Genomic DNA, 11,128 nt, shown 5'->3' with positions numbered 1-11,128 from the left:
AAAAAATAGCATTTTGGGTTGGACACGAGTTTTAATACAAAATTAGTGGGAAGAGAGGTAAGAGAAAGTAATTAAACTACTGTTAGTGAAAAATATGTCCCACCTCATTAGAGAGATAATAGTTTTCAAAATTAGAAAGTGCATATTTTTGAGCGATAAAAAGAAAGTGGATATTCTTTGGACGGAGGGAGTATACTTTAATAATAAATTTAATATTTGATGGCAAAAATCTTGAACTCATTTTTTAGTGAATTTTCACGAATTCGGTTCTCTCCGAAATTGAAATCAAATTGGTTGAAATTTTACTATTAAGACCTAAGTTCATTATTATTGCAACCAAATGTTAAGTTCGTAGAAAATAATACTGGGGTACTAAATTGTGTGATTTTATAAATCAATATCTTGGGATGTTCGGTACGCAAGATTATATCCCGGATTAAATATGTATTAGTGTGTTTGGTTCAGAGATTCAATCTCACAATTCAATCTTAAATGGATAATCCTGGGATAATTAATCATAGCTAACCCCATGACTAAAATAAATAATTTCACAATCTTATCCTAAATTATCTTTATTATTTTATCTAGAAAATCGAACACCACCCTAAGGTAATATTAATGGTTGATTTTATAAATCAATACCGGAGGAGTATTTTTTTGGTCATAGATTTTGAAAGTATTTTTACAAAATTTTAAAAAATGGAGATAATTTATGTATTTCTTTCCATGCATACAAATATTTGATGAATCTCATTCGAATTGTGAGAAGATTTGTATCGAATGGAAGACCCAATTTCTCAATTGGTGATATTATTGTATTGTGAATTAACCTTATCGAATTTTCTATTTGAAATACTCCCTCCTCCGCATAATTTATCATCATTTGATCCAGACGATTTTAAAAAACGTAGAGGAGTTGAAAAGTTAGGGGCATCTGAGTCTTATTTTTATAATTAGTTTTATAATAAAATATGAGTAAAATGAGAGCTGGAATATTCACTACCAAAATGTAAAAGTGAAAGGTAACAATTTTTAGGACGGACGTAAATAAATAAGCGATAAATTTTCGGGATGGGGGAGTATTTGTTACACATTAAGATAGTTGGCAAGTAATAATAATTAGATGAGCTAGGAACCACGGCACAACTCTTCACCAAGATCGCCGGAGCTTAATCGGCCAAACCACCCCTGCCGCCGCGGTGTCAATCCTTTTTCTACCGGAGAGATAAATTGTTGTCATTACTTGTATCAGTTTTCAGCTGGGCCGTTATCTTCAACAAAATGGGCCGTTAAGTTTTCCACTACATTCAAAAAACCCATTATTACGGTTTTGTTAGTTTTGTAGGCCAATTATTTTCATTGAATGTAAAGTATTAGTCCTTCCGTCCATAATAGATGAAAATTTTAGAAGGTATTATTTGTATGCTATGGAGAGAGAAAATAAATATATTTATATTAATAAGAGAGGATTTTTTTTTTATAAAATGAAATGGCTTCTTTTTGGGGACAAACTAAAAAGGAAAGTGTGATAGTCATTTGAGCGAATGGAGTAATACAATGATTTTTTCTATGATTTACACACCTGTAACATTAATTAGGATAATTGGTATATGAAATGAAATACGCAGAGTAATAGAACTTACGAAAATGGAATGGTAACGACCAAGGAAGCCTTGAAGTAAATTTAGTTCTAAATCATTTCAAATTTGGAATTAAGATAATTGTTAATTTAATCGATACTCCTTTCCGTTCACAATCAGGAGTCACGGTTGAGTTTGAGATGACTTTTATGAATTAATAATGATAGTAGGTGGAAAAAGAAAGTGGATTGTGGATCTTATTATTATATACTCCATCTGTCCCATAAGAATAAGAGTATTTTCCATTATGGGATGTCCCATAAAAAATTATAAATATTAATGCTACAAAATTTTAAATTTTTGTACATCCCAAAATTTTATACTCCCTTCGTCCCTAAAATTTTGATACCATTAAACTCCGCAGTTTAAGAAATGTAATAGAAATGATTGAAAAAAGTTAATAGCATGTGGGTCCTACTTTTATATATTAGTTTTATAATAAAATATGAGTCAGAATGAGTTAGTGGAATGTGGAGTCTACTACCAAAAATGGTAAAAGTGAAAGGTGACAAATTTTTAGGGGGATGGAAAAGGAAATAAGTCACAAATTTTCAGAAAAGCGATTAAGGCGCTACTTGGTATGATGGAATGAAATGGTGGAATGGAATGTGATTCCTACTTCCATTCTTTTCATTTGCTTGGTGTGATGGAATGAATGAGTGAATGGATCAAAATGCAAAGGAAATCCAAGGAAATTGATATTTCATTCCTATCTTCATTCCATTCCATCCTCATTCCATTCCATCATACCAAGCATGACCTTAAGAAATTTTGTTGAAAAGTGGGAGAGAGGAATAAAATAGGAAAGATATGAAAGATAAAGAGAGAGTAAAGTAGATAGTGGAATAAAGTAAAAGCGTTTAGATGTTTTATTTTTTGTTAAAAAGAGAAAATGATCGAACTTACTTGGGACATCCCACAAAGAATACCACTCAACTTAGTTGGGACGGAGGGAGTACTATATACTCGTTATTACTCTAATATAATGTGGATCTCATTATTATAAACTCCCTTGTTGTTGTAGATGCCACAAAAAATTTCTAATCATTATCGCTCGGTCGAAATGATGGCGAAGCATCTTCATATTCAGGGCGTTCCTCGGTTTCGCCTTGTTGTATTCTTCGGTCACTTGTCCCAAAATCCTTCCGACATTGTTGGATTCGACTATCAAATCCTCCAAAGTGGAGATCCAAACTTGAACAATGTACCGGCTCCGCAAAAGTGTAGGGATGACAAACATTGACCTCTATTTGTCGTCGGCCCTCGAAGGTTCTAGCGGATTTTATTCCTCCTCCGTGTGTTTCCCTAATTTGGGATTACCCTTGACTCGACCCGTAGCCCATGAAGGAGCCTGATAGACGACCTCATGGGAGGATGCAATGTTTGGTAGATGGGCTTCAAGAGCCTTGGGTATTCGGTGACAACACGTAGTTGTTGCCGAGCATGATCATTATCAATGGCGAACTACATACGATGGGCTTAAGCCCCTAATGGATTGAATATTTTAATATTTTTCTATTATCTATTCTAAATATTTATCTAAATTTTATTCAAATTATTATACAAAAGCCCTTATTAATAATTTAAATGACTCAAAAATAAACTTCTACGTAAAATATTAAAAATATAGCCCTACTAATATCATTTTCATACCACCGGTCATTATCATGGGCCCCAATCATATGGTCCTAAGCCTTCTCCTTGGCTGTGGCCTTGACTTCATTCATCGGACATATGTGATAAAATGAGTTATTTATAGGTAGATTGAATACAAATTTTTTGAAAAAAGGCCAAAAACAACTTATCTCGGAATTTTTTCCGAATATTTCAAATTAAAAGAAAATTAAACGATTTGATTTTGATGCCCACTGAGGGCTAGTGAATGGTGTCACTACCCAATGCCAACTTGCCACGTGGGTAGGGGGCGATGGCATGCGGCACTCCATCTAGCTTGTCCTCGGGATGAGTTGCGCTTGCGTCGTCCTTATACTATTCAAACTAAGAACACCAATTTTGTTTAACAAAGTGATGAATTTATTGTAAATATATCTTCGTGATCGAATGATTAAAATGATCAATAATTTATTTTAAACTGATTTTTATTTTGTTCATTATATATATAACATAGTTCATGCACTTCTTTTAACTAGAAATCAATCTAACATACAATTGTATGTCCAAAATGAATTCTACATCAATTTACAGCAAGTTGGTTGAGCCGCTGTCATTAGGGAAAGACTTTTTTATGACATTTAACTTATGCCAGAGGGTGTCAATTTTTTTTCCTAATTTGTCTAGTTGGGACATCCCCTATAAGTAAGGGATGCTATTTGAATATTTTAATGACATTAACAGTAAAATTTAGACTTTTGCATAAGCCTACGATTGTCAACTTTAATTGAAATTAGTTATATAACGTTATTAATGTTAGTTCAAGTGAAATTATTGGAGGATAAATATATATAGGTTCTTTAATTTTGTTTGTGTTATAAAATATAAGAAATTAAAACTAAATAGAAGAATCCACAGTTCGTTCTTAGAGTTTTTTTTTTTTTTTTTTTTTTTTTGAATAAAAAAACTGTTAGAACAAATCAAAGAGAGGATTTAGTGTAACTTCAATCGGTTATGCACATTTATGATACCGGAAGATGTCAAATTACATAATTAGTATTTTTCGTCGACACTAGTAGATATATATATAGGGATGTCGTCAATTTCACTCAAAAGGTCCCCCACGTCTCACACGAATCCTTTTCACTTGCTATAAACGTGTGTACATTATTAATGTAACACCCCGTGTATTAGTAGAAATTTAACTGAAAATTAGTTTGCGTGGTGATTAATAATCACTTCATATAAAATAAATGAAAGCACATAGACATAGTCATTAACTATTGGGCTAATTAAGCACAACTTGCATGAATATTTCATTTCAACAATAGTTTAGTAGTACTCCACTATCTTTTGACCCAAGTTAATTGATGCACTTTTTAGGACATAAGAATTTATAAATGGTGTTTAATGAGTTAAGTGGAGAATTTATTAAATGGTGTTTAATGAGTTAAGTGGAAACAGTATAAAGTTTAAAGAAAATATAGAGAGATAAAATAGAAATGATTAAAAAAATATATTTTTAATATGTGCCGCGGCTGCTGCTTACACGCATAATTAGCAATACAATAAATATTTCGAGGCTCAAACAAGGAAATATTACTATATGTAAATTCAATTTGCACTTTTATAGGATCTGGAAAATAAACTATCTAGCTAAGCTATGTGATGATGAAGACCAAATATTGAGCATTAATTCAACTTGAACAAGTTGTGTGATTGCTTTCAGAAATAAGGCCTATATATCTAGGACACTATAGAACTTAATACTTTCCTCGCTCCACGAAGATGACTCATTTTCTTTTCGCTTTATTTCAATTAAGATGACTCATACTAAAAACGCACACTTTTACTTCTACTTTATTCAATCATTCTTATTTTATATTCTTCACTTAACATGCGATGCAATATAAAATTGCTTAGAATTCGTGCCGCCCAAGAAATAGGTCATTTTCTTTGGGACGAAAGGAGTACTACCATTTTAAATCCAATTTGGTGATAATTAACGAGGAATAGATAAAAATATCTCAAATCGACCTACTAGTATAATTCTATTTTCTTTCTCTCATTTCTTCGATTACGTCTTTTATTCCCACTATTTTATTCTTTTTGAATTTCATTTTTTGAAGCCAAATTTTTTATAGTATGTATTATGTTGAAATATAATTAATGTTACACTTAACCATGCATATATTTCTGTAATTTATGGAAGTAATTTTTAAATAATTCTAGTCTTAAAATCTGATAGTTAGTAAAAGAACACAAATAAACTAATAATATTCTGAATGCTTTAAAATTTATTAAATTGATCTTAATGTTGTCTTAAATGAATAAATTATTTAATATAAAAAATTTGCAGCCATTTAGAATCTAGATACATATCATCATATAACATAATATCTCCTTAGTTACCTAGCTTAGATTTTTCATGCATTAATTCGATCACCATATCTCCCTACTTCAGTTGTGTCTATAAATACACCAATTCTCTTCCCTAACAAAATCACACTTCTCAAACACACACACACACACACACACTAAGAATGTTTCTAAGCAATATCAAGTTTCCTTTGGCAAAGTTCCCCAAAACTAGTAACTATTCTAATCACCCCCTTTTCCAATATCAATGGGGTTGGAAATAAGAAGCTTTTGTCAAGGGGAAATGAAAGTTCTATATGATGGAACACCTACTTCAACTCTCCTTCTAAATTTTTGAGGCAGAGTTGCATCATCAAGATTACAATGCACCATCATTAGAGACGGGGTTTGGGGATCCTTCCTTTTTCCATGGGAAGAAATTTTTCCCAGGGGTGCCCCCGGGGCCTTCGGAAAAGGTTTACATTTTCTTAGTGATATTGTGCGTGATATCCCCATATATGTTGATATTTTAAACATTTTCAAAATATATGAACGACATAAAAAAATTATCAAATTTCTTTATCCAAACATATGCAATTAGATGTCGTTAGAATCTTTTCCCACTTGATATATATTTTTGTGTTTTTTTTTTTAACAAAAAGTATGTAGAATTAAAAAGTTTTGAGTTTTTTTTGGAAAAAAAAAATGTTTGAAAAAGCATCAAGAATGAACCAAGGAAGATATCGACATGGTTCAAAAAATGACCCAAAAATTTCCCGAGCACTATAGTATAAAACCCTTTAAATATATGTTATAAAAAAAATATTAAAGGTTATTATTTGATATTTATTTATATATACACACACAACACATTTTTTATATACATACATGTTTTATTCAATAAAGTTTTTGGTGGAGAAGATTTTAAAAGATAAATTTTGGTGGGCAAAATCTACCTACTGATCAAGGCAAAGGACAAGGAGGCTGCATTAACCAGATTAAAAAAATGAAGTGAGTTCTTAGTTCTTACCAATTTAAAAAATGCATGTAATAGTACTAATCAAGCTTTCCCAAATACCTTGAATTTGTTTAGATAAAAAAACCGGACTTTTTCCCAAAAGTCTGAAGGAAGAGGGGGGGATACCTACGAAACCATGGTAAGGGAGAAGCTGATACCTATTGCCGGAAATACCCGGTAAACCCGGGAATCTTGGAATGGATTCTGAATCTATTCCCTGCTGGGGAAAGATGTCGATGTTATAATCCAATCCGCAGCTTCCACAATCTTGAACGACAGGTTTGTTTTTTGGGTTTTCTTTTCTGGTTTTTTTTTCCGAGGATCATCACCAAAACCCCGAACAATATTCCATATAACCCCTCCTTCCGTTCATAACTAATAAAAATTTTTTTTTACCCCTTTCCAAAAACTTAGTCCCTTTATTTTGTTCATAGAATTCTCTCCTATTTTTTTATCTACCCTCCCAAAACATGCACTTACGCTATGGCAATATAGGCATAGCCCATAATTTTTTTTCTCTATAAAGGTAAATCTTGAACGATAGGTGTGTTAATTTGGTTTATGTATGAGTTTCATTTTAGGGTTAGGGTACAGTTTTAAATTTCCCGGTCTATGGGAACAATAAGTAAAAAGCATTGTTTTACAAATTACACTTTTATTATTTTTTTCTTATTCCCCCCTCAAATTAAATACACCACTATTCATTATGACAGTGAAAAAAAAAATATTGAATATTTATTTTCGTATTTAATTGAAAAAAAAAATAAGTATTAATTGTACTTATTTTAAAAAATGTTGTGTATAACCAAAAATATAAAAGGCTTTCCAAAGTGGAGGTTGAAATTTCGCCGCCAAGTTTATTTTTGGGAAGGTTGAAATTTTTTAAGGCCGTAGTTTTACCCCCTGCTAATAGTTTAAAATTTTTGTTACCGGGGTCCTAAACACAAGGAGATTTTATCGCGGTTCAATTGGGTGGCCCCTGTGGACTTTTGATGCTCTGCATGGCCCCTTTAATTAATAGGTTTCATGTTACGCCAATTTGAGCTTTTTTCCCGATCGTTCAATTGCCCCTTTATAATGCAATCGCCCCGGGTCCAATTCCCGTTTTTTTTTCGTATTCCCATTTATCCCCCGGGGGAAAACCGGGTTGGTTCTTTGCACCCAGCTTTGGTGTAGCAACTATATTTCGATTCATCCTTTTTTTTTAAAGGATTTCATAATTAACGAATCCATTTCATATGATGGGATACGGGTATTGGGGGCTATTATTACAGGATTCATTTTCATCTTTTTGTTTAAATTTTCAAAGTTGATATATATTTACTTAATCATCTATATATGGATTACATGTAGAAATCAATAATGGTATGTATCTATGATGCGTATACGTAGAAACTACGCCTATTGCTTTAAAAGAGGAAAAAAAGTACACATCTTTTTTTGGGAATGAAATAAACAAATTTACTTATTTTGAGTAATATTTTGATAATAGGTATGACTTGTTGGTGGATGGAACATGAGTGCCCCCCCAAACGATTTGGGTTTGCCCCCAAGACATGCAAAACCAATTTTCTTTGCCCATATTTCTACCGGGACGAATTTTCTCTCGGGGCTAGCCTTTGGGTTAAATTCTTTATTTTGTCTATAAAAAAGGTTAATTTAAATTGAACTAACAGCGTATGTTAGGGAAAAAAAGAAGGATTGATAATGGAAAAACCATTTATAATGGGGGGGGAATGGAAAAAGGGGGGAACATTATGATGAATCAGCCCCTACTTGACATAGTTGAGGGGGAATAACTTTATTTTCAAATCATCATCTTTTTTCCCTACCCAACATGATCTCACCAAAAAATTTTAAAAGGCTTGCACAAGACAGGTATATATTTTATTATTCTTATATATTGCACATATAAACATGTCATAAGAATGATTGAACTGATTAATAAAACACAGAAATCTAAATTTCTTTGAATTAAAAAAATTTTTTATTAATAATAAAAAAAAGAATTTCAAAACACCGAAAAACCCCCTATTTATACATCATGGCATAGCAATGACTTTGATTCCTAAAAGGGTTTCCGCAAGTCCACTGCGAATTTTAGGTCATTTCAGCACGGTTAATTTTGTATCGCCCCCTGAAACTGCATCATATAAGGGAAAAAACTCGATAAACTTCATGTATTTCTGATCATTGAGATATATTTGGATATGATATTGTAACAGAGCAACAGTATTTGGATGGCATAATTCATATCACATGACTAAAGATGGGAGAAAAGGCTCTGGTGAAATTAGAGGAGATGCCTTTTCTTATTATAAGGCCTACTGTTATTGGGGAGCACCTATAAAGAACCTTTTCCCCGGGTGGGTACAAGGAAATAGGTATTTATCAAGCTACCTATTTAAATTTACAATATTTATTTTTTTTATTATTTTTAATGGTTTAATTTAGGGGGTGTTGATCCTGTCATTATAGCTTATGGGGAAAAGGGCAACTTTTTAGGTTTTTTGGGGACTCTCAATGATCATGGATATTGTAAAATTCAAGTGGTTATTAAATGGAATTAAGAAATGGTTTTGTTGGTCAATAATTTCATTAAGATTTACTTACTTTTTTTAAAAAACCTTAAACAGATACCAGTAGATATTTGCAAATACAACTATTGCAGCTATTGCCAATGAAGGAAACATGCATAGGCCACATCCACAACCTAGGGTTTACCATGTTGCATCTAGTGCTAAAAACCACTATTATATTCTGATTTTTTTGAATACCTTTTCCACTACTTCAACTCACATCCTCTTATCCCATCTCAAGAAATTTCAAGAATTAAATATTTTGACAATTTCCAAGATTTCTCTGAATACACAAGAAATGCAATCAATGGAGATGAGGAGAAGATGACTCTAAAATCCCAAAATCAAGCTAAAGCCAAAGCTGCATATGCTGACAAACTTTGCAAGCTCTATGAGTTCATTGGGTTTTTCAATGCAAGGTACAAATATTTCATAGCATGCCCAATATCTCTTGATTAATTTAGATCTGAATTTCTTGATTAAAATATATTATTGTTCAGGTTTGACACGTGGAACACACAGAAATTAATTGAAGCAATGTCAAAAGAAGAAAGAGTTAGCTTTGAAGTGGATGCAAGAAATATAGAGTGGAAGAAGTATTTTGAGGAAATTCATATTCCTGGTCTGATAAAACATATACTCAATGGCACTATGTAATAAAGCATTAATTTGTATGTAATTTATTTATACTATACTTATATGTATGAATGCCTTTGGTGTTTCTCAAATTATGGTAATAAGTATCACTATGTTTGAGGAATTAATGTTTTGAAATGGACCTTAAATTTGGAATTACCCAACTGATTAAACTCTTGCAATTGGTGTTTCTATATATAGCCCATATTATTACAAATATTTCAAATTTCCAAAGGTCCATTTGGTCTTGTCGATTTCTACGTCGATAAATTGCACTCGAAAACCCAAGTATGACATGCTCGGACGTATAGAGTTTATCGGATCCAAATATAAGACATTGGTCTTTGAAATTTATACATTGAGTCATAGACTTTAATTTGGTAATTCCACCACAACAAAATATTTCTGGTCATTCTAAAACAAAATATCTAGTCATTCTATAACAAAATTCAATAATTTCTAGTCATTCTATTCCAAAACTCTATCGATTGAAGTATAGACTTTGTGTCGGGCCTGTCGGCTACATATGTCAATACGTGGATAATTTCTTGACATTTGACTATAATTAAACTTTTATCAGTGCTCAAAGTTACACCTTCGTCCTATACTAGACGTCGCATTTTTATTTTTAGTTTATTCAATAAAAGGTGTCATATTTTATTTTGTAAGAAGAAATTATCTCTCATATTAATAAAAATATATTATTTTCAATCTCCGCTTAACACACAAAACTACATCTCCTAAGATGTAACATTATCCAAGTGTATCATATATTATAAGATGGAGGTAGTATAAAAAATTAAATCAAAGTATAGGTCCTAATGGAAACTTTATAATGAAAATTCAAGAAATGAGGTATGCTGAAACTTTACTTAAAATTATCTATATTAAGAGCATCCGCAGCGGTACTCAAACCGCTGCTCGTCCGTCCGTGCCGCTGAGCACTCGCTCGTCCGTCCGCCGATGGAGCTTGTCCGTCCGTGCCAGCGGCACGGCGCTGCTCTTAGCCGTTGGCAATTTCGTTTTTTTATTTTTTATTTTTAAAAAATTCGAAATTTATTTTAAAAAATGTTTTTAAATAAAAAAAAATTCCCACTCCCAAAAAAATATATCCGTTTTCTACCCACTTTTAATTTATTTTTCAATTTTTTTTCCCCAAAATTCATATTTTCATCTATAAATACCCCCACTCAAACACAAAAAAAATCACATTCTCATCTATTATCTATACTATCATCATCAACATTCTCTCATCTTTTTTCCTCATACTCTATCATCTAAATTCC

General features: G+C 32.0%; 1 long non-coding RNA gene across 1 annotated transcript; it reads left to right on the top strand.

The window, feature by feature from the left end:
• The first annotated feature begins 9,387 nt into the window (after positions 1 to 9,387).
• Positions 9,388 to 9,970, top strand: LOC125198061. Its single transcript, XR_007172341.1, has 2 exons — positions 9,388 to 9,625; positions 9,707 to 9,970. It is a non-coding gene; the product is annotated as an uncharacterized LOC125198061 (long non-coding RNA).
• Positions 9,971 to 11,128: the final 1,158 nt, after the last annotated feature.

This window comes from Salvia hispanica, unplaced genomic scaffold (assembly GCF_023119035.1).
Source record: "Salvia hispanica cultivar TCC Black 2014 unplaced genomic scaffold, UniMelb_Shisp_WGS_1.0 HiC_scaffold_1187, whole genome shotgun sequence".
NCBI classification, from domain to species: domain Eukaryota; kingdom Viridiplantae; phylum Streptophyta; class Magnoliopsida; order Lamiales; family Lamiaceae; genus Salvia; species Salvia hispanica.
This window is presented reverse-complemented; position numbering and strand designations above follow the sequence as displayed.